General features: G+C 36.5%; 1 protein-coding gene across 44 annotated transcripts in view; it reads left to right on the top strand.

The window, feature by feature from the left end:
* LOC118383476 (1-phosphatidylinositol 4,5-bisphosphate phosphodiesterase delta-1-like) overlaps positions 1–5,528 on the top strand; it is a 30,282-nt gene extending 24,754 nt beyond the window's left edge. Inside the window, exons 12-18 of one of the 44 annotated variants that reach the window (XM_052517639.1) lie at positions 48–610; positions 880–969; positions 1,496–1,643; positions 2,352–2,410; positions 2,737–2,766; positions 4,171–4,288; positions 4,378–5,528. The gene's annotated coding sequence lies outside the window, so the exon portion shown is untranslated. Of the gene's footprint in view, positions 1–47; positions 611–879; positions 970–1,495; positions 1,644–1,871; positions 2,411–2,469; positions 2,649–2,736; positions 2,767–3,035; positions 3,305–3,363 lie in introns of all 44 variants that reach the window. The other 43 variants (XM_052517630.1, XM_052517629.1, XM_052517596.1 and 40 more) reach the window with 43 other exon arrangements.
* The last annotated feature ends 20,344 nt before the right edge of the window (positions 5,529–25,872 follow it).

Raw genomic sequence — 25,872 nt, forward strand, 5'->3', positions numbered from 1 at the left:
TTGCTGGTCCTATAGAGGGTAGTTAGTATGTTGCTGGTCCTATAGAGGTTGTTAGCATGTTGCTGGTCCTATAGAGTGTAGTTAGTATGTTGCTGGTCCTATAGAGGGTAGTTAGTATGTTGCTGGTCCTATAGAGGGTAGTTAGTATGTTGCTGGTTCTATAGAGGTTGTTAGCATGTTGCTGGTCCTATAGAGTGTAGTTAGTATGTTGCTGGTCCTATAGAGGTTGTTAGCATGTTGCTGGTCCTATAGAGGGTAGTTAGTATGTTGCTGGTCCTATAGAGGTTGTTAGCATGTTGCTGGTCCTATAGAGTGTAGTTAGTATGTTGCTGGTCCTATAGAGGTTGTTAGCATGTTGCTGGTCCTATAGAGGGTAGTTAGTATGTTGCTGGTCCTATAGAGTGTAGTTAGTATGTTGCTGGTCCTATAGAGGTTGTTAGCATGTTGCTGGTCCTATAGAGTGTAGTTAGTATGTTGCTGGTCCTATAGAGGTTGTTAGCATGTTGCTGGTCCTATAGAGTGTAGTTAGTATGTTGCTGGTCCTATAGAGGGTAGTTAGCATGTTGCTGGTCCTATAGAGTGTAGTTAGTATGTTGCTGGTCCTATAGAGGTTGTTAGCATGTTGCTGGTCCTATAGAGTGTAGTTAGTATGTTGCTGGTCCTATAGAGGGTTGTTAGCATGTTGCTGGTCCTATAGAGTGTAGTTAGTATGTTGCTGGTCCTATAGAGGGTAGTTAGTATGTTGCTGGTCCTATAGAGTGTAGTTAGTATGTTGCTGGTCCTATAGAGTGTAGTTAGTATGTTGCTGGTCCTATAGAGTGTAGTTAGTATGTTGCTGGTCCTATAGAGAGTATTTAGTATGTTGCTGGTCCTATAGAGGGTAGTTAGTATGTTGCTGGTCCTATAGAGTGTAGTTAGTATGTTGCTGGTCCTATAGAGTGTAGTTAGTATGTTGCTGGTCCTATAGAGGTTGTTAGCATGTTGCTGGTCCTATAGAGGGTAGTTAGTATGTTGCTGGTCCTATAGAGGGTAGTTAGTATGTTGCTGGTTCTATAGAGGTTGTTAGCATGTTGCTGGTTCTATAGAGTGTAGTTAGCATGTTGCTGGTCCTATAGAGGGTAGTTAGTATGTTGCTGGTCCTATAGAGGGTAGTTAGTATGTTGCTGGTCCTTAGTATGTATGTTGCTGGTCCTATAGAGGGTAGTTAGTATGTTGCTGGTCCTATAGAGTGTAGTTAGTATGTTGCTGGTCCTATAGAGTGTAGTTAGTATGTTGCTGGTCCTATAGAGTGTAGTTAGCATGTTGCTGGTCCTAGAGGGTAGTTAGCATGTTGCTGGTCCTATAGAGTGTAGTTAGTATGTTGCTGGTCCTATAGAGGGTAGTTAGTATGTTGCTGGTCCTATAGAGGGTAGTTAGCATGTTGCTGGTCCTATAGAGTGTAGTTAGTATGTTGCTGGTCCTATAGAGTGTAGTTAGCATGTTGCTGGTCCTATAGGGTAGTTAGTATGTTGCTGGTCCTATAGAGGTTGTTAGCATGTTGCTGGTCCTATAGAGGGTAGTTAGTATGTTGCTGGTCCTATAGAGGTTGTTAGCATGTTGCTGGTCCTATAGAGGGTAGTTAGCATGTTGCTGGTTCTATAGAGGTTGTTAGCATGTTGCTGGTCCTATAGAGTGTAGTTAGCATGTTGCTGGTCCTATAGAGGTTGTTAGTATGTTGCTGGTCCTATAGAGTGTAGTTAGTATGTTGCTGGTCCTATGTTGCATGTTGCTGGTCCTATAGAGTGTAGTTAGCATGTTGCTGGTCCTATAGAGTGTAGTTAGTATGTTGCTGGTCCTATAGAGGGTAGTTATTATGTTAGGGTCCTATAGAGGGTAGTTAGTATGTTGCTGGTCCTATAGAGTGTAGTTAGTATGTTGCTGGTCCTATAGAGGGTAGTTAGCATGTTGCTGGTCCTATAGAGTGTAGTTAGTATGTTGCTGGTCCTATAGAGGGTAGTTAGTATGTTGCTGGTCCTATAGAGTGTAGTTAGTATGTTGCTGGTCCTATAGAGGGTAGTTATTATGTTAGGGGTCCTATAGAGGGTAGTTAGTATGTTGCTGGTCCTATAGAGTGTAGTTAGTATGTTGCTGGTCCTATAGAGGGTAGTTAGCATGTTGCTGGTCCTATAGAGTGTAGTTAGTATGTTGCTGGTCCTATAGAGGGTAGTTAGTATGTTGCTGGTCCTATAGAGTGTAGTTAGTATGTTGCTGGTCCTATAGAGGGTAGTTAGCATGTTGCTGGTCCTATAGAGTGTAGTTAGTATGTTGCTGGTCCTATAGAGGGTAGTTAGTATGTTGCTGGTCCTATAGAGGTTGTTAGTATGTTGCTGGTCCTATAGAGGGTAGTTAGTATGTTGCTGGTCCTATAGAGGTTGTTAGCATGTTGCTGGTCCTATAGAGGGTAGTTAGTATGTTGCTGGTCCTATAGAGGGTAGTTAGTATGTTGCTGGTCCTATAGAGTGTAGTTAGTATGTTGCTGGTCCTATAGAGTGTAGTTAGTATGTTGCTGGTCCTATAGAGGTTGTTAGCATGTTGCTGGTCCTATAGAGGGTAGTTAGTATGTTGCTGGTCCTATAGAGGGTAGTTAGTATGTTGCTGGTTCTATAGAGGTTGTTAGCATGTTGCTGGTTCTATAGAGGTTGTTAGCATGTTGCTGGTCCTATAGAGGGTAGTTAGTATGTTGCTGGTCCTATAGAGGGTAGTTAGTATGTTGCTGGTTCTATAGAGGTTGTTAGCATGTTGCTGGTCCTATAGAGTGTAGTTAGCATGTTGCTGGTCCTATAGAGGGTAGTTAGTATGTTGCTGGTCCTATAGAGGGTAGTTAGTATGTTGCTGGTCCTATAGAGAGTAGTTAGTATGTTGCTGGTCCTATAGAGGGTAGTTAGAATGTTGCTGGTCCTATAGAGTGTAGTTAGTATGTTGCTGGTCCTATAGAGTGTAGTTAGTATGTTGCTGGTCCTATAGAGTGTAGTTAGCATGTTGCTGGTCCTATAGAGGGTAGTTAGCATGTTGCTGGTCCTATAGAGTGTAGTTAGTATGTTGCTGGTCCTATAGAGGGTAGTTAGTATGTTGCTGGTCCTATAGAGGGTAGTTAGCATGTTGCTGGTCCTATAGAGTGTAGTTAGTATGTTGCTGGTCCTATAGAGTGTAGTTAGCATGTTGCTGGTCCTATAGAGGGTAGTTAGTATGTTGCTGGTCCTATAGAGGTTGTTAGCATGTTGCTGGTCCTATAGAGGGTAGTTAGTATGTTGCTGGTCCTATAGAGGTTGTTAGCATGTTGCTGGTCCTATAGAGGGTAGTTAGCATGTTGCTGGTTCTATAGAGGTTGTTAGCATGTTGCTGGTCCTATAGAGTGTAGTTAGCATGTTGCTGGTCCTATAGAGGTTGTTAGTATGTTGCTGGTCCTATAGAGTGTAGTTAGTATGTTGCTGGTCCTATAGAGTGTAGTTAGCATGTTGCTGGTCCTATAGAGTGTAGTTAGCATGTTGCTGGTCCTATAGAGTGTAGTTAGCATGTTGCTGGTCCTATAGAGTGTAGTTAGTATGTTGCTGGTCCTATAGAGGGTAGTTATTATGTTAGGGGTCCTATAGAGGGTAGTTAGTATGTTGCTGGTCCTATAGAGTGTAGTTAGTATGTTGCTGGTCCTATAGAGGGTAGTTAGCATGTTGCTGGTCCTATAGAGTGTAGTTAGTATGTTGCTGGTCCTATAGAGGGTAGTTAGTATGTTGCTGGTCCTATAGAGTGTAGTTAGTATGTTGCTGGTCCTATAGAGGGTAGTTATTATGTTAGGGGTCCTATAGAGGGTAGTTAGTATGTTGCTGGTCCTATAGAGTGTAGTTAGTATGTTGCTGGTCCTATAGAGGGTAGTTAGCATGTTGCTGGTCCTATAGAGTGTAGTTAGTATGTTGCTGGTCCTATAGAGGGTAGTTAGTATGTTGCTGGTCCTATAGAGTGTAGTTAGTATGTTGCTGGTCCTATAGAGGGTAGTTAGCATGTTGCTGGTCCTATAGAGTGTAGTTAGTATGTTGCTGGTCCTATAGAGGGTAGTTAGTATGTTGCTGGTCCTATAGAGGTTGTTAGTATGTTGCTGGTCCTATAGAGGGTAGTTAGTATGTTGCTGGTCCTATAGAGGTTGTTAGCATGTTGCTGGTCCTATAGAGGTTGTTAGTATGTTGCTGGTCCTATAGAGGGTAGTTAGTATGTTGCTGGTCCTATAGAGGTTGTTAGCATGTTGCTGGTCCTATAGAGGGTAGTTAGTATGTTGCTGGTCCTATAGAGGGTAGTTAGTATGTTGCTGGTCCTATAGAGGGTAGTTAGTATGTTGCTGGTCCTATAGAGGTTGTTAGCATGTTGCTGGTCCTATAGAGGTTGTTAGCATGTTGCTGGTCCTATAGAGGGTAGTTAGTATGTTGCTGGTCCTATAGAGGTTGTTAGCATGTTGCTGGTCCTATAGAGGGTAGTTATCATTCCTCCAGTCATGCGTTGAGGTGATTTAGAGAGCTATAGAAGTATTACTGACGTTTACTGGTGCATTTTAATCAGAGACTAAAGGGAATCAGGTAGATAAAACTATCTATGGATTGTAAAAAAAAAAAAAAAAGCATACTTGATGCTTTAAAAAAAAATATGACAAAAACATTCTTAAAGTTTATCTGTTGTTTATTTTAGAGGACAGAAGGTTTTGCTTCCTAACTGTTACCATGACACAATATCACTGTTTCATTCTGCTGTTATCACATGTTACTTTAACCCTCCTTGTCTCTTCAAACAACGAAAACATTATGGTTCAATTCAACTGACCACAACACTTTCACCCAATTGTCCTCTGAATCATTCAGATGTTCATTGGCAAACTTCAGACAGGCATGATGTATATGTGCTTTCCTGAGCAGGGGGACCTTGCTGGCGCTGCAGGATTTCAGTCCTTCATGGCGTAGTGTTACCAATTATTTTCTTGGTGACTTGAGATCATTGACAAGATCCTCCCGTGTAGTTCTGGGCTGATTCCTCACCGTTCTCATGATTATTGCAACTCCACGAGGTGAGATCTTGCATGGAGCCCCAGGCCGGAGGGAGATTGACAGTTCTTTTGTCACCTTCTCACCAAGCTGCTTGGCGATGGTCTTGTAGCCCATTCCAGCCTTGTGTAGGTCTACAATCTTGTTCCGGACATCCTTGGAGAGCTCTTTGGTCTTGGCCATGGTGGAGAGTTTGGAATCTGATTGATTGATTGCTTCTGTGGACAGGTGTCTTTTATACAGGTAACAAACTGAGATTAGGGGCACTCCCTTTAAGAGTGTTCTCCTAATCTCAGCTCATTCCCCGTATAAAAGACACCTGGGAGACAGAAATCTTTCTGATTGAGAGGGGGTCAAATACTTATTTCCCTCATTAAAATACAAATCAATTGATAACATTTTTTGACATGTGTTTTACTGGATTTTTTTGTTGTTATTCTCACTGATCAAATAAACCTACCATTAAAATGATAGACTGATTATTTCTTTGTCAGTGGGCCAACGTACAAAATCAGCAGGGGATCAAAAACTTTTTTCCCTCACTGTACATTCATAGTATTTACCAAGCAAAAATACACTAATTGATTTTGACCATTACAAGTAAAACAAAAAACATAATGAATTAGAAAATAAACCCAAATTAAACCCAACCCTCCAACCCCACATTTGACCACATTAATAAAGTTCAAGAGATCTCACAGCTGAATTTGATTAATGAGGTTTAAGATATCTTACATTTACATTTGACATTTGACTCATTTAGCAGATGCTCTTACCCAGAGCGACTTGCCATTAGTGAATTCCTCTTAAGATAGCTAGAGTGGATCCAGACCATCTGACTACAGCCTTATTCTAAAATGGATGAAATACTTTCCCCCCTCATCAATCTGCACACAATACCCCATACTGAAAAAGCAAAAGCAGGTTTTTAGAAATGTTTGCAAATATATTAAAAAAATTGATATATCATATTTACATAATTATTCAGACCCTTTACTCAGTACTTTGAGTTTCTCCCATTCTTCTCTGTAGATCCTCTCAAGCTCGGTCAGGTTGGATGGGGAGCGTCCCTGCACAGCTATTTTCAGGTCTCTCCAGAGATGTTTGATCAGGTTCAAGTCCAGGCTCTGGCTGGGCCACACAAGGACATTCAGAGACCTGTCCCGAAGCCAATCCTGTGTTGTCTGTGTGCTTAGGGTCGTTGCCCTGTTGGAAGGTGAACCTTCGCCCAAGTCTAAGGTCCCGAGTGCTCTGGAGCAGGTTTTCATTAATAATCTCTGTACTTTGCTCCATTCATCTTTCCCTCGATCCTAACTAGTCTCCCAGTCCCTGTCACTGAAAAACATCCCCACAGCATGATGCTGCCACCACCATGCTTCACCGTAGGGATGGTGCCAGGTTTCCTCCAGACCAGAGAATCTTGTTTTCTCATGGACTGAGAGTCAGTTTGAACGGGCAGCCAGCTCTAGGAAGAGTCTTGGTGAGTCTTGGTGGTTCCAAACTTCTTTCATTTAAGAATGATGCGTTCTTGGGGACCTTCAATTCTGCAGACATTTTTTTCTACCAGATCTACGGAAATTTCCTTCGACGTCATGGTCTGGTTTTTGTTCTGACATGCACTGTCAACTGTGGGAGCGTATATATATATATTGCATATGTAACATGTGGAAAAACTCAAGGATACATTCCGAATGCACTGTAGGGACAACCACATATCACAGAAAGTATGCTTTTCATCATCTTTCATCATCATCTTATAAAAGAAATGCCTTGACTTCTGAATGTGGTTTGTTTTTCTCGTATAGTTTAAGTCGGAAGTTTACATACACCTTAGCCAAATACATTTAAACTCAGTTTTTCACAATTCCTGACATTTAATCCTTGAAAATAAATCACTGTTTTAGGTCAGTAAGGATGACCACTTTATTTTAAGAATGTGAAATGTTGGAATAATAGTAGAGAGAATTATTTATTTCAGCTTTTATTTCTTACATTACATTCCCAGTGGGTCAGAAGGTGACATACACTCAAATAGTATTTGCTAGCATTGCCTTTAAAATGTTTAACTTGGGACAAACTTTTTGGGTAGCCTTCCACAAACTTCCCACAATAAGTTGAGTGAAGTTTGCCCCATTCCTCCTGACAGAGCTGGTGTAACGGAGTCAGGTTTGTAGGCCTCCTTGCTCGCACACGCTTTTTCAGTTCTGCCCACAAATGTTCTATAGGATTGAGGTCAGGGCTTTGTGATGGCCACTCCAATACCTTGACTTTGTTGTCCTTAAGCCATTTTGCCACAACTTTGGAAGTATGCTTGGGGTCATTGTCCATTTGGAAGACCCATTTGCGACCAAGCTTTAACTTCCTGACTGATGTCTTGAGATGTTGCTTCAATATATCCACCTAATTTTCCTGCCTCATGACACCATCTATTTTGTGATGTGTACCAGTCCCTCCTGCAACCAAGCCACCCCACAACATGATGCTGCCACCCCCGTGCTTCACGGTTGGGATGATGTTCTTCGGCTTGCAAGCCTCCCCCTTTTTCCTATGAATGTGTCTGTACCTATTCTAAACCATGTGGATGTGTCTGTACCTATTCTAAACCATGTGGATGTGTCTGTACCTATTCTAAACCATGTTGATGTGTCTGTACCTATTCTAAACCATGTGGATGTGTCTTTACCTATTCTAAACCATGTTGATGTGTCTTTACCTATTCTAAACCATGTGGATGTGTCTTTACCTATTCTAAACCATGTGGATGTGTCTTTACCTATTCTAAACCATGTGGATGTGTCTTTACCTATTCTAAACCATGTGGATGTGTCTTTACCTATTCTAAACCATGTGTCTTTACCTATTCTAAACCATGTGATGTGTCTTTACCTATTCTAAACCATGTATGTCTTTACCTATTCTAAACCATGTGGATGTGTCTTTACCTATTCTAAACCATGTGGATGTGTCTTTACCTATTCTAAACCATGTGGATGTGTCTTTACCTATTCTAAACCATGTGGATGTGTCTTTACCTATTCTAAACCATGTGAATGTGTCTTTACCTATTCTAAACCATGTGAATGTGTCTTTACCTATTCTAAACCATGTGAATGTGTCTTTACCTATTCTAAACCATGTGAATGTGTCTTTACCTATTCTAAACCATGTGAATGTGTCTTTACCTATTCTAAACCATGTGAATGTGTCTTTACCTATTCTAAACCTGAATGTCTTTACCTATTCTAAACCATGTGAATGTGTCTTTACCTATTCTCATGTGAATGTGTCTTTACCTATTCTAAACCATGTGAATGTGTCTTTACCTATTCTAAACCATGTGAATGTGTCTTTATCTATTCTACCATGTGAATGTGTCTTTACCTATTCTAAACCATGTGAATGTGTCTTTACCTATTCTAAACCATGTGAATGTGTCTTTACCTATTCTAAACCATGTGAATGTGTCTTTACCTATTCTAAACCATGTGTCTTTACCTATTCTAAACCATGTGAATGTGTCTTTACCTATTCTAAACCATGTGAATGTGTCTTTACCTATTCTAAACCATGTGAATGTGTCTTTACCTATTCTAAACCATGTGAATGTGTCTTCTTTCTATTCTAAACCATGTGAATGTGTCTTTACCTATTCTAAACCATGTGAATGTGTCTTTACCTATTCTAAACCATGTGTCTTTACCTATTCTAAACCATGTGAATGTGTCTTTACCTATTCTAAACCATGTGAATGTGTCTTTACCTATTCTAAACCATGTGAATGTGTCTTTACCTATTCTAAACCATGAATGTGTCTTTACCTATTCTAAACCATGTGTCTTTACCTATTCTAAACCATGTGAATGAATGTGTCTTTACCTATTCTAAACCATGTGTCTTTACCTATTCTAAACCAATGTGTCTTTACCTATTCTAAACCATGTGGATGTGTCTTTACCTATTCTAAACCATGTGAATGTGTCTTTACCTATTCTTTGAATGTGTCTTTACCTATTCTAAACCATGTGAATGTGTCTTTACCTATTCTAAACCATGTGAATGTGTCTAAACCATGTATGTGTCTTTACATGTGAATGTGTCTATTCTAAACCATGTGAATGTGTCTTTACCTATTCTAAACCATGTGAATGTGTCTTTACCTATTCTAAACCATGTGAATGTGTCTTTACCTATTCTAAACCATGTGAATGTGTCTTTACCTATTCTAAACCATGTGAATGTGTCTTTACCTATTCTAAACCATGTGAATGTGTCTTTACCTATTCTAAACCATGTGTCTTTACCTATTCTAAACCATGTGAATGTGTCTTTACCTATTCTAAACCATGGATGTGTCTTTACCTATTCTAAACCATGTGAATGTGTCTTTACCTATTCTAAACCATGTGAATGTGTCTTTACCTATTCTAAACCATGTGAATGTGTCTTTACCTATTCTAAACCATGTGGATGTGTCTTTACCTATTCTAAACCATGTGAATGTGTCTTTACCTATTCTAAACCCATGTGTCTTTACCTATTCTAAACCATGTGAATGTGTCTTTACCTATTCTAAACCATGTGTCTTTACCTATTCTAAACCAATGTGTCTTTACCTATTCTAAACCATGTGAATGTGTCTGTACCTATTCTAAACCATGTGTCTTTACCTATTCTAAACCATGTGAATGTGTCTTTGCCTATTCTAAATGTGTCTTTATCTATTCTAAACCATGTGAATGTGTCTTTATCTATTCTAAACCATATGTGTCTTTATCTATTCTAAACCATGTGTCTTTACCTATTCTAAACCATGTGAATGTGTCTTACCTATTCTAAACCATGTGGATGTGTCTTTACCTATTCTAAACCATGTGATGTGTACCTATTCTAAACCATGTGTCTGTACCTATTTATGTGTCCTATTCTAAACCATGTGTGTGTCTGTACCTATTCTAAACCATGTGAATGTGTCTTTACCATGTGAATGTGTCTTTACCTATTCTATGTGTCTTTACCTATTCTAAACCATGTGGATGTGTCTTTACCTATTCTAAACCATGTGAATGTGTCTTTACCTATTCTAAACCATGTGGATGTGTCTTTACCTATTCTAAACCATGTGAATGTGTCTTTACCTATTCTAAACCATGTGGATGTGTCTTTACCTATTCTAAACCATGTGAATGTGTCTTTACCTATTCTAAACCATGTATGTGTCTTTCTATTCTAAACCATGTGGATGTGTCTTTACCTATTCTAAACCATGTGGATGTGTCTTTACCTATTCTAAACCATGTGGATGTGTCTTTACCTATTCTAAACCATGTGAATGTGTCTTTACCTATTCTAAACCATGTGAATGTGTCTTTACCTATTCTAAACCATGTGAATGTGTCTTTACCTATTCTAAACCATGTGAATGTGTCTTTACCTATTCTAAACCATGTGAATGTGTCTTTACCTATTCTAAACCATGTGTCTTTACCTATTCTAAACCATGTGTTCTAAAATGAATGTGTCTTTACCTATTCTAAACCATGTGAATGTGTCTTTACCTATTCTAAACCATGTGTGAATGTGTCTTTACCTATTCTAAACCATGTGTCTTTACCTATTCTAAACCATGTGAATGTGTCTTTACCTATTCTAAACCATGTGAATGTGTCTTTACCTATTCTAAACCATGTGAATGTGTAAACCATGTGAATGTGTCTTTATCTATTCTAAACCATGTGAATGTGTCTATTTACCTATTCTAAACCATGTGAATGTGTCTTTACCTATTCTAAACCATGTGGATGTGTCTTTACCTATTCTAAACCATGTGTCTTTACCTATTCTAAACCATGTGAATGTGTCTTTACCTATTCTAAACCATGTGAATGTGTCTTTACCTATTCTAAACCATGTGAATGTGTCTTTACCTATTCTAAACCATGTACCTATTCTAAACCATGTGAATGTGTCTTTACCTATTCTAAACCATGTGAATGTGTCTTTACCTATTCTAAACCATGTGTCTTTCTATTCTAAACCATGTGAATGTGTACCTATTCTAAACCATGTGAATGTGTCTATTCTAAACCATGTGAATGTGTCTTTACCTATTCTAAACCATGTGAATGTGTCTTTACCTATTCTAAACCATGTGTCTTTACCTATTCTAAACCATGTGTCTTTACCTATTCTAAACCATGTGAATGTGTCTTTACCTATTCTAAACCATGTGGATGTGTCTGTACCTATTCTAAACCATGTGGATGTGTCTTTACCTATTCTAAACCATGTGAATGTGTCTTTACCTATTCTAAACCATGTCTTTACCTATTCTAAACCATGTGAATGTGTCTTTACCTATTCATGTGGATGTGTCTTTACCTATTCTAAACCATGTGAATGTGTCTTTACCTATTCTAAACCATGTGAATGTGTCTTTACCTATTCTAAACCATGTGAATGTGTCTTTACCTATTCTAAACCATGTGTCTTTACCTATTCTAAACCATGTGTCTTTACCTATTCTAAACCATGTGGATGTGTCTTTACCTATTCTAAACCATGTGTCTTTACCTATTCTAAACCATGTGTCTTTACCTATTCTAAACCATGTGAATGTGTCTTTATCTATTCTAAACCATGTGTCTTTACCTATTCTAAACCATGTGAATGTGTCTTTACCTATTCTAAACCATGTGGATGTGTCTTTACCTATTCTAAACCATGTCTTTACCTATTCTAAACCATGTGAATGTGTCTTTACCTATTCTAAACCATGTGAATGTGTCTTTACCTATTCTAAACCATGTGTCTTTACCTATTCTAAACCATGTTGATGTGTCTTTACCTATTCTAAACCATGTGGATGTGTCTTTACCTATTCTAAACCATGTGGATGTGTCTTTACCTATTCTAAACCATGTGAATGTGTCTTTACCTATTCTAAACCATGTGAATGTGTCTTTACCTATTCTAAACCATGTGTCTTTACCTATTCTAAACCATGTGGATGTGTCTTTACCTATTCTAAACCATGTGAATGTGTCTTTACCTATTCTAAACCATGTGGATGTGTCTTTACCTATTCTAAACCATGTGTCTTTACCTATTCTAAACCATGTGAATGTGTCTGTACCTATTCTAAACCATGTGAATGTGTCTTTACCTATTCTAAACCATGTGAATGTGTCTTTACCTATTCTAAACCATGTGAATGTGTCTTTACCTATTCTAAACCATGTGAATGTGTCTTTATCTATTCTAAACCATGTGAATGTGTCTTTATCTATTCTAAACCATGTGAATGTGTCTTTATCTATTCTAAACCATGTGGATGTGTCTTTACCTATTCTAAACCATGCGGATGTGTCTTTACCTATTCTAAACCATGTGAATGTGTCTTTACCTATTCTAAACCATGTGGATGTGTCTTTACCTATTCTAAACCATGTGTCTTTACCTATTCTAAACCATGTGAATGTGTCTTTACCTATTCTAAAACATGTGAATGTGTCTTTACCTATTCTAAACCATGTGTCTTTACCTATTCTAAACCATGTGATGTGTCTTTACCTATTCTAAACCATGTGGATGTGTCTTTACCTATTCTAAACCATGTGAATGTGTCTTTACCTATTCTAAACCATGTGGATGTGTCTTTACCTATTCTAAACCATGTGAATGTGTCTTTACCTATTCTAAACCATGTGATGTGTCTTTACCTATTCTAAACCATGTGGATGTGTCTTTACCTATTCTAAACCATGTGGATGTGTCTTTACCTATTCTAAACCATGTGGATGTGTCTTTACCTATTCTAAACCATGTGGATGTGTCTTTACCTATTCTAAACCATGTGGATGTGTCTTTACCTATTCTAAACCATGTGAATGTGTCTGTACCTATTCTAAACCATGTGAATGTGTCTTTACTTATTCTAAACCATGTGAATGTGTCTTTACCTATTCTAAACCATGTGAATGTGTCTTTACCTATTCTAAACCATGTGAATGTGTCTTTACTTATTCTAAACCATGTGAATGTGTCTTTACCTATTCTAAACCATGTGAATGTGTCTTTACCTATTCTAAACCATGTGAATGTGTCTTTACCTATTCTAAACCATGTGAATGTGTCTTTATCTATTCTAAACCATGTGAATGTGTCTTTATCTATTCTAAACCATGTGAATGTGTCTTTATCTATTCTAAACCATGTGTCTTTACCTATTCTAAACCATGTGAATGTGTCTTTACCTATTCTAAACCATGTGGATGTGTCTTTACCTATTCTAAACCATGTGAATGTGTCTTTACCTATTCTAAAACATGTGGATGTGTCTTTACCTATTCTAAACCATGTGGATGTGTCTTTACCTATTCTAAACCATGTGAATGTGTCTTTACCTATTCTAAACCATGTGTCTTTACCTATTCTAAACCATGTGGATGTGTCTTTACCTATTCTAAACCATGTGAATGTGTCTGTACCTATTCTAAACCATGTGTCTTTACCTATTCTAAACCATGTGAATGTGTCTTTATCTATTCTAAACCATGTGAATGTGTCTTTATCTATTCTAAACCATGTGAATGTGTCTTTATCTATTCTAAACCATGTGAATGTGTCTTTACCTATTCTAAACCATGTGAATGTGTCTTTACCTATTCTAAACCATGTGGATGTGTCTTTACCTATTCTAAACCATGTGTCTTTACCTATTCTAAACCATGTGAATGTGTCTGTACCTATTCTAAACCATGTGAATGTGTCTTTACCTATTCTAAACCATGTGTCTTTACCTATTCTAAACCATGTTGATGTGTCTTTACCTATTCTAAACCATGTGGATGTGTCTTTACCTATTCTAAACCATGTGTCTTTACCTATTCTAAACCATGTGGATGTGTCTTTACCTATTCTAAACCATGTGAATGTGTCTTTACCTATTCTAAACCATGTGGATGTGTCTTTACCTATTCTAAACCATGTGGATGTGTCTTTACCTATTCTAAACCATGTGGATGTGTCTTTACCTATTCTAAACCATGTGGATGTGTCTTTACCTATTCTAAACCATGTGGATGTGTCTTTACCTATTCTAAACCATGTGGATGTGTCTTTACCTATTCTAAACCATGTGAATGTGTCTGTACCTATTCTAAACCATGTGAATGTGTCTTTACTTATTCTAAACCATGTGAATGTGTCTTTACCTATTCTAAACCATGTGAATGTGTCTTTACCTATTCTAAACCATGTGTCTACCTATTCTAAACCATGTGAATATGTCTGTACCTATTCTAAACCATGTGAATGTGTCTACCTATTCTAAACCATGTGCATGTGTCTTTACCTATTCTAAACCATGTGTCTGTACCTATTCTAAACCATGTGAATGTGTCTTTACCTATTCTAAACCATGTGAATGTGTCTTTATCTATTCTAAACCATGTGAATGTGTCTTTATCTATTCTAAACCATGTGAATGTGTCTTTATCTATTCTAAACCATGTGTCTTTACCTATTCTAAACCATGTGAATGTGTCTTTACCTATTCTAAACCATGTGGATGTGTCTTTACCTATTCTAAACCATGTGTCTTTACCTATTCTAAACCATGTGAATGTGTCTTTACCTATTCTAAAACATGTGAATGTGTCTTTACCTATTCTAAACCATGTGAATGTGTCTTTACCTATTCTAAACCATGTGTCTGTACCTATTCTAACCCATGTGAATGTGTCTGTACCTATTCTAAACCATGTGAATGTGTCTTTACCTATTCTAAACCATGTGTCTTTACCTATTCTAAACCATGTGAATGTGTCTTTACCTATTCTAAACCATGTGAATGTGTCTGTACCTATTCTAACCCATGTGAATGTGTCTGTACCTATTCTAAACCATGTGAATGTGTCTTTACCTATTCTAAACCATGTGTCTTTACCTATTCTAAACCATGTGTCTTTACCTATTCTAAACCATGTGAATGTGTCTTTACCTATTCTAAACCATGTGGATGTGTCTGTACCTATTCTAAAACATGTGGATGTGTCTTTACCTATTCTAAACCATGTGAATGTGTCTTTACCTATTCTAAACCATGTGTCTTTACCTATTCTAAACCATGTGAATGTGTCTTTACCTATTCTAACCCATGTGGATGTGTCTTTACCTATTCTAAACCATGTGAATGTGTCTTTACCTATTCTAAACCATGTGTCTTTACCTATTCTAAACCATGTGAATGTGTCTTTACCTATTCTAAACCATGTGTCTTTACCTATTCTAAACCATGTGGATGTGTCTTTACCTATTCTAAACCATGTGCATGTGTCTACCTATTCTAAACCATGTGTCTTTACCTATTCTAAACCATGTGAATGTGTCTTTATCTATTCTAAACCATGTGTCTTTACCTATTCTAAACCATGTGAATGTGTCTTTACCTATTCTAAACCATGTGGATGTGTCTTTACCTATTCTAAACCATGTGTCTTTACCTATTCTAAACCATGTGAATGTGTCTGTACCTATTCTAAACCATGTGAATGTGTCTTTACCTATTCTAAACCATGTGTCTTTACCTATTCTAAACCATGTTGATGTGTCTTTACCTATTCTAAACCATGTGGATGTGTCTTTACCTATTCTAAACCATGTGGATGTGTCTTTACCTATTCTAAACCATGTGAATGTGTCTTTACCTATTCTAAACCATGTGAATGTGTCTTTACCTATTCTAAACCATGTGTCTTTACCTATTCTAAACCATGTGGATGTGTCTTTACCTATTCTAAACCATGTGAATGTGTCTGTACCTATTCTAAACCATGTGAATGTGTCTTTACCTATTCTAAACCATGTGAATGTGTCTTTACCTATTCTAAACCATGTGAATGTGTCTTTACTTATTCTAAACCATGTGAATGTGTCTTTACCTATTCTAAACCATGTGAATGTGTCTTTACCTATTCTAAACCATGTGAATGTGTCTGTACCTATTCTAAACCATGTGAATGTGTCTTTACCTATTCTAAACCATGTGAATGTGTCTTTATCTATTCTAAACCATGTGAATGTGTCTTTATCTATTCTAAACCATGTGAATGTGTCTTTATCTATTCTAAACCATGTGTCTTTACCTATTCTAAACCATGTGAATGTGTCTTTACCTATTCTAAACCATGTGGATGTGTCTTTACCTATTCTAAACCATGTGTCTTTACCTATTCTAAACCATGTGAATGTGTCTGTACCTATTCTAAACCATGTGAATGTGTCTTTACCTATTCTAAACCATGTGTCTTTACCTATTCTAAACCATGTTGATGTGTCTTTACCTATTCTAAACCATGTGGATGTGTCTTTACCTATTCTAAACCATGTGAATGTGTCTTTACCTATTCTAAACCATGTGGATGTGTCTTTACCTATTCTAAACCATGTGAATGTGTCTTTACCTATTCTAAACCATGTGGATGTGTCTTTACCTATTCTAAACCATGTGGATGTGTCTTTACCTATTCTAAACCATGTGGATGTGTCTTTACCTATTCTAAACCATGTGGATGTGTCTTTACCTATTCTAAACCATGTGGATGTGTCTTTACCTATTCTAAACCATGTGGATGTGTCTTTACCTATTCTAAACCATGTGAATGTGTCTTTACCTATTCTAAACCATGTGAATGTGTCTTTACCTATTCTAAACCATGTGAATGTGTCTTTACCTATTCTAAACCATGTGAATGTGTCTTTACCTATTCTAAACCATGTGAATGTGTCTTTACCTATTCTAAACCATGTGAATGTGTCTTTACCTATTCTAAACCATGTGAATGTGTCTTTACCTATTCTAAACCATGTGAATGTGTCTTTACCTATTCTAAACCATGTGAATGTGTCTTTACCTATTCTAAACCATGTGAATGTGTCTTTACCTATTCTAAACCATGTGAATGTGTCTTTATCTATTCTAAACCATGTGTCTTTACCTATTCTAAACCATGTGAATGTGTCTTTACCTATTCTAAACCATGTGGATGTGTCTTTACCTGTTCTAAACCATGTGAATGTGTCTTTACCTATTCTAAAACATGTGGATGTGTCTTTACCTATTCTAAACCATGTGAATGTGTCTTTACCTATTCTAAAACATGTGAATGTGTCTTTACCTATTCTAAACCATGTGAATGTGTCTGTACCTATTCTAACCCATGTGAATGTGTCTGTACCTATTCTAAACCATGTGTCTTTACCTATTCTAAACCATGTGTCTTTACCTATTCTAAACCATGTGAATGTGTCTTTACCTATTCTAAACCATGTGAATGTGTCTTTACCTATTCTAAACCATGTGTCTTTACCTATTCTAAACCATGTGTCTTTACCTATTCTAAACCATGTGAATGTGTCTTTACCTATTCTAAACCATGTGGATGTGTCTGTACCTATTCTAAAACATGTGGATGTGTCTTTACCTATTCTAAACCATGTGAATGTGTCTTTACCTATTCTAAACCATGTGTCTTTACCTATTCTAAACCATGTGAATGTGTCTTTACCTATTCTAACCCATGTGGATGTGTCTTTACCTATTCTAAACCATGTGAATGTGTCTTTACCTATTCTAAACCATGTGTCTTTACCTATTCTAAACCATGTGAATGTGTCTTTACCTATTCTAAACCATGTGTCTTTACCTATTCTAAACCATGTGGATGTGTCTTTACCTATTCTAAACCATGTGCATGTGTCTACCTATTCTAAACCATGTGTCTTTACCTATTCTAAACCATGTGAATGTGTCTTTACCTATTCTTAACCATGTGAATGTGTCTTTACCTATTCTAAACCATGTGTCTTTACCTATTCTAAACCATGTGGATGTGTCTTTACCTATTCTAAACCATGTGGATGTGTCTTTACCTATTCTAAACCATGTGAATGTGTCTTTACCTATTCTTAACCATGTGAATGTGTCTTTACCTATTCTAAACCATGTGAATGTGTCTTTACCTATTCTAAACCATGTGAATGTGTCTTTACCTATTCTAAACCATGTGAATGTGTCTTTACCTATTCTAAACCATGTGGATGTGTCTTTACCTATTCTAAACCATGTGTCTGTACCTATTCTAAACCATGTGTCTTTACCTATTCTAAACCATGTGTCTGTACCTATTCTAAACCATGTGTCTGTACCTATTCTAAACCATGTGTCTTTACCTATTCTAAACCATGTGTCTGTACCTATTCTAAACCATGTGTCTGTACCTATTCTAAACCATGTGTCTTTACCTATTCTAAAGCATGTGTCTGTACCTATTCTAAACCATGTGTCTGTACCTATTCTAAACCATGTGAATGTGTCTGTACCTATTCTAAACCATGTGAATGTGTCTTTACCTATTCTAAACCATGTGTCTTTACCTATTCTAAACCATGTGAATGTGTCTGTACCTATTCTAAACCATGTGAATGTGTCTTTACCTATTCTAAACCATGTGAATGTGTCTTTACCTATTCTAAACCATGTGTCTTTACCTATTCTAAACCATGTGAATGTGTCTGTACCTATTCTAAACCATGTGAATGTGTCTTTACCTATTCTAAACCATGTGAATGTGTCTGTACCTATTCTAAACCATGTGTCTTTACCTATTCTAAACCATGTGAATGTGTCTTTACCTATTCTAAACCATGTGTCTTTACCTATTCTAAACCATGTGAATGTGTCTGTACCTATTCTAAACCATGTGAATGTGTCTGTACCTATTCTAAACCATGTGAATGTGTCTTTACCTATTCTAAACCATGTGTCTTTACCTATTCTAAACCATGTGTCTGTACCTATTCTAAACCATGTGAATGTGTCTGTACCTATTCTAAACCATGTGTCTACCTATTCTAAACCATGTGGATGTGTCTTTACCTATTCTAAACCATGTGAATGTGTCTTTACCTATTCTAAACCATGTGAATGTGTCTTTACCTATTCTAAACCATGTGGATGTGTCTTTACCTATTCTAAACCATGTGAATGTGTCTTTACCTATTCTAAACCATGTAGATGTCTCTTTACCTATTCTAAACCATGTGTCTACCTATTCTAAACCATGTGTCTTTACCTATTCTAAACCATGTGAATGTGTCTTTACCTATTCTAAACCATGTGTCTTTACCTATTCTAAACCATGTGAATGTGTCTTTACCTATTCTAAACCATGTGAATGTGTCTTTACCTATTCTAAACCATGTGTCTGTACCTATTCTAAACCATGTGAATGTGTCTTTACCTATTCTAAACCATGTGGATGTGTCTTTACCTATTCTAAACCATGTGTCTTTACCTATTCTAAACCATGTGAATGTGTCTTTACCTATTCTAAACCATGTTGATGTGTCTTTACTTATTCTAAACCATGTGTCTTTACCTATTCTAAACCATGTGTCTACCTATTCTAAACCATGTGAATGTGTCTTTAACTATTCTAAACCATGTGAATGTGTCTTTACTTATTCTAAACCATGTGAATGTGTCTGTACCTATTCTAAACCATGTGCATGTGTCTACCTATTCTAAACCATGTGTCTTTACCTATTCTAAACCATGTGAATGTGTCTTTACCTATTCTAAACCATGTGAATGTGTCTTTACCTATTCTAAACCATGTGTCTTTACCTATTCTAAACCATGTGTCTTTACCTATTCTAAACCATGTGAATGTGTCTGTACCTATTCTAAACCATGTGAATGTGTCTTTACCTATTCTAAACCATGTGGATGTGTCTTTACCTATTCTAAACCATGTGAATGTGTCTGTACCTATTCTAAACCATGTGTCTGTACCTATTCTAAACCATGTGAATGTGTCTGTACCTATTCTAAACCATGTTGATGTGTCTGTACCTATTCTAAACCATGTGAATGTGTCTTTACCTATTCTAAACCATGTGTCTGTACCCATTCTAAACCATGTGTCTTTACCTATTCTAAACCATGTGTCTTTACCTATTCTAAACCATGTGAATGTGTCTTTATCTATTCTAAACCATGTGTCTTTACCTATTCTAAACCATGTGAATGTGTCTTTACCTATTCTAAACCATGTGGATGTGTCTTTACCTATTCTAAACCATGTGTCTTTACCTATTCTAAACCATGTGAATGTGTCTTTACCTATTCTAAACCATGTGAATGTGTCTTTACCTATTCTAAACCATGTGAATGTGTCTTTACCTATTCTAAACCATGTGAATGTGTCTTTACCTATTCTAAACCATGTGTCTTTACCTATTCTAAACCATGTGTCTTTACCTATTCTAAACCATGTGAATGTGTCTTTACCTATTCTAAACCATGTGTCTTTACCTATTCTAAACCATGTGAATGTGTCTTTACCTATTCTAAACCATGTGAATGTGTCTTTACCTATTCTAAACCATGTGAATGTGTCTGTACCTATTCTAAACCATGTTGATGTGTCTGTACCTATTCTAAACTATGTGTCTTTACCTATTCTAAACCATGTGAATGTGTCTTTACCTATTCTAAACCATGTGAATGTGTCTTTACCCATTCTAAACCATGTGTCTTTACCTATTCTAAACCATGTGTCTTTACCTATTCTAAACCATGTGAATGTGTCTTTACCTATTCTAAACCATGTGTCTGTACCTATTCTAAACCATGTGAATGTGTCTTTACCTATTCTAAACCATGTGGATGTGTCTTTACCTATTCTAAACCATGTGAATGTGTCTTTACCTATTCTAAACCATGTGAATGTGTCTTTACCTATTCTAAACCATGTGTCTGTACCTATTCTAAACCATGTTGATGTGTCTGTACCTATTCTAAACCATGTGTCTTTACCTATTCTAAACCATGTGAATATGTCTGTACCTATTCTAAACCATGTGTCTTTACCTATTCTAAACCATGTTGATGTGTCTGTACCTATTCTAAACCATGTGAATGTGTCTTTACCTATTCTAAACCATGTGTCTGTACCTATTCTAAACCATGTGTCTTTACCTATTCTAAACCATGTGTCTGTACCTATTCTAAACCATGTGCATGTGTCTTTACCTATTCTAAACCATGTGAATGTGTCTTTACCTATTCTAAACCATGTGAATGTGTCTTTACCTATTCTAAACCATGTGAATGTGTCTTTACCTATTCTAAACCATGTGAATGTGTCTTTACCTATTCTAAACCATGTGTCTGTACCTATTCTAAACCATGTGAATGTGTCTTTACCTATTCTAAACCATGTGAATGTGTCTTTACCTATTCTAAACCATGTGAATGTGTCTTTACCTATTCTAAACCATGTGAATGTGTCTTTACCTATTCTAAACCATGTGTCTGTACCTATTCTAAACCATGTGAATGTGTCTTTACCTATTCTAAACCATGTGTCTTTACCTATTCTAAACCATGTGAATGTGTCTTTACCTATTCTAAACCATGTGAATGTGTCTTTACCTATTCTAAACCATGTGAATGTGTCTTTACCTATTCTAAACCATGTGAATGTGTCTTTACCTATTCTAAACCATGTGTCTTTACCTATTCTAAAACCATGATGTGAATGTGTCTTTACCTATTCTAAACCATGTGAATGTGTCTGTACCTATTCTAAACCATGTTGATGTGTCTTTACCTATTCTAAACCATGTGTCTTTACCTATTCTAAACCATGTGAATGTGTCTTTACCTATTCTAAACCATGTGTCTACCTATTCTAAACCATGTGAATGTGTCTTACCTATTCTAAACCATGTGTCTTTACCTATTCTAAACCATGTGAATGTGTCTGTACCTATTCTAAACCATGTGTCTGTACCTATTCTAAACCATGTGTCTGTACCTATTCTAAACCATGTGTCTGTACCTATTCTAAACCATGTGTCTGTACCTATTCTAAACCATGTGTCTTTACCTATTCTAAACCATGTGTCTGTACCTATTCTAAACCATGTGAATGTGTCTTTACCTATTCTAAACCATGTGAATGTGTCTTTACCTATTCTAAACCATGTGAATGTGTCTTTACCTATTCTAAACCATGTGTCTTTACCTATTCTAAACCATGTGTCTTTACCTATTCTAAACCATGTGAATGTGTCTGTACCTATTCTAAACCATGTGAATGTGTCTTTACCTATTCTAAACCATGTGGATGTGTCTTTACCTATTCTAAACCATGTGAATGTGTCTGTACCTATTCTAAACCATGTGTCTGTACCTATTCTAAACCATGTGAATGTGTCTGTACCTATTCTAAACCATGTTGATGTGTCTGTACCTATTCTAAACCATGTGAATGTGTCTTTACCTATTCTAAACCATGTGTCTGTACCCATTCTAAACCATGTGTCTTTACCTATTCTAAACCATGTGTCTTTACCTATTCTAAACCATGTGAATGTGTCTTTACCTATTCTAAACCATGTGTCTGTACCTATTCTAAACCATGTGAATGTGTCTTTACCTATTCTAAACCATGTGGATGTGTCTTTACCTATTCTAAACCATGTGAATGTGTCTTTACCTATTCTAAACCATGTGAATGTGTCTTTACCTATTCTAAACCATGTGAATGTGTCTTTACCTATTCTAAACCATGTGAATGTGTCTTTACCTATTCTAAACCATGTGAATGTGTCTTTACCTATTCTAAACCATGTGTCTTTACCTATTCTAAACCATGTGTCTTTACCTATTCTAAACCATGTGAATGTGTCTTTACCTATTCTAAACCATGTGTCTTTACCTATTCTAAACCATGTGAATGTGTCTTTACCTATTCTAAACCATGTGAATGTGTCTTTACCTATTCTAAACCATGTGAATGTGTCTGTACCTATTCTAAACCATGTTGATGTGTCTGTACCTATTCTAAACTATGTGTCTTTACCTATTCTAAACCATGTGAATGTGTCTTTACCTATTCTAAACCATGTGAATGTGTCTTTACCCATTCTAAACCATGTGTCTTTACCTATTCTAAACCATGTGTCTTTACCTATTCTAAACCATGTGAATGTGTCTTTACCTATTCTAAACCATGTGAATGTGTCTTTACCTATTCTAAACCATGTGTCTGTACCTATTCTAAACCATGTTGATGTGTCTGTACCTATTCTAAACCATGTGTCTTTACCTATTCTAAACCATGTGAATATGTCTGTACCTATTCTAAACCATGTGTCTTTACCTATTCTAAACCATGTTGATGTGTCTGTACCTATTCTAAACCATGTGAATGTGTCTTTACCTATTCTAAACCATGTGTCTGTACCTATTCTAAACCATGTGTCTTTACCTATTCTAAACCATGTGTCTGTACCTATTCTAAACCATGTGCATGTGTCTTTACCTATTCTAAACCATGTGAATGTGTCTTTACCTATTCTAAACCATGTGAATGTGTCTTTACCTATTCTAAACCATGTGAATGTGTCTTTACCTATTCTAAACCATGTGAATGTGTCTTTACCTATTCTAAACCATGTGTCTGTACCTATTCTAAACCATGTGAATGTGTCTGTACCTATTCTAAACCATGTGAATGTGTCTTTACCTATTCTAAACCATGTGAATGTGTCTTTACCTATTCTAAACCATGTGAATGTGTCTTTACCTATTCTAAACCATGTGTCTGTACCTATTCTAAACCATGTGAATGTGTCTTTACCTATTCTAAACCATGTGTCTTTACCTATTCTAAACCATGTGAATGTGTCTTTACCTATTCTAAACCATGTGAATGTGTCTTTACCTATTCTAAACCATGTGAATGTGTCTTTACCTATTCTAAACCATGTGTCTTTACCTATTCTAAACCATGTGTCTGTACCTATTCTAAACGATGTGAATGTGTCTTTACCTATTCTAAACCATGTGAATGTGTCTGTACCTATTCTAAACCATGTTGATGTGTCTTTACCTATTCTAAACCATGTGTCTTTACCTATTCTAAACCATGTGAATGTGTCTTTACCTATTCTAAACCATGTGTCTACCTATTCTAAACCATGTGAATGTGTCTGTACCTATTCTAAACCATGTGTCTTTACCTATTCTAAACCATGTGAATGTGTCTGTACCTATTCTAAACCATGTGTCTGTACCTATTCTAAACCATGTGTCTGTACCTATTCTAAACCATGTGTCTGTACCTATTCTAAACCATGTGTCTGTACCTATTCTAAACCATGTGTCTTTACCTATTCTAAACCATGTGTCTGTACCTATTCTAAACCATGTGAATGTGTCTTTACCTATTCTAAACCATGTGAATGTGTCTGTACCTATTCTAAACCATGTGTCTACCTATTCTAAACCATGTTGATGTGTCTGTACCTATTCTAAACCATGTGAATGTGTCTTTACCTATTCTAAACCATGTGAATGTGTCTTTACCTATTCTAAACCATGTGTCTGTACCTATTCTAAACCATGTGTCTTTACCTATTCTAAACCATGTGAATGTGTCTTTACCTATTCTAAACCATGTGTCTGTACCTATTCTAAACCATGTGAATGTGTCTGTACCTATTCTAAACCATGTGAATGTGTCTTTACCTATTCTAAACCATGTGAATGTGTCTTTACCTATTCTAAACCATGTGTCTTTACCTATTCTAAACCATGTGAATGTGTCTTTACCTATTCTAAACCATGTGAATGTGTCTGTACCTATTCTAAACCATGTGTCTTTACCTATTCTAAACCATGTGTCTTTACCTATTCTAAACCATGTGAATGTGTCTTTACCTATTCTAAACCATGTGAATGTGTCTTTACCTATTCTAAACCATGTTGATGTGTCTGTACCTATTCTAAACCATGTGTCTGTACCTATTCTAAACCATGTGAATGTGTCTGTACCTATTCTAAACCATGTGAATGTGTCTTTACCTATTCTAAACCATGTGTCTTTACCTATTCTAAACCATGTGAATGTGTCTTTACCTATTCTAAACCATGTGTCTTTACCTATTCTAAACCATGTGGATGTGTCTTTACCTATTCTAAACCATTTGTCTTTACCTATTCTAAACCATGTGAATGTGTCTGTACCTATTCTAAACCATGTGAATGTGTCTGTACCTATTCTAAACCATGTGAATGTGTCTGTACCTATTCTAAACCATGTGAATGTGTCTGTACCTATTCTAAACCATGTGAATGTGTCTGTACCTATTCTAAACCATGTGAATGTGTCTTTACCTATTCTAAACCATGTGAATGTGTCTGTACCTATTCTAAACCATGTGAATGTGTCTTTACCTATTCTAAACCATGTGTCTTTACCTATTCTAAACCATGTGAATGTGTCTTTACCTATTCTAAACCATGTGAATGTGTCTGTACCTATTCTAAACCATGTGAATGTCTCTTTACCTATTCTAAACCATGTGTCTACCTATTCTAAACCATGTGAATGTGTCTGTACCTATTCTAAACCATGTGTCTTTACCTATTCTAAACCATGTGAATGTGTCTGTACCTATTCTAAACCATGTGTCTTTACCTATTCTAAACCATGTGAATGTGTCTGTACCTATTCTAAACCATGTGTCTACCTATTCTAAACCATGTGAATGTGTCTGTACCTATTCTAAACCATGTGTCTTTACCTATTCTAAACCATGTGAATGTGTCTGTACCTATTCTAAACCATGTGTCTGTACCTATTCTAAACCATGTGTCTTTACCTATTCTAAACCATGTGAATGTGTCTTTACCTATTCTAAACCATGTGTCTGTACCTATTCTAAACCATGTGAATGT

Source organism: Oncorhynchus keta, unplaced genomic scaffold (genome assembly GCF_023373465.1).
Source record: "Oncorhynchus keta strain PuntledgeMale-10-30-2019 unplaced genomic scaffold, Oket_V2 Un_scaffold_8670_pilon_pilon, whole genome shotgun sequence".
Classification (NCBI taxonomy): domain Eukaryota; kingdom Metazoa; phylum Chordata; class Actinopteri; order Salmoniformes; family Salmonidae; genus Oncorhynchus; species Oncorhynchus keta.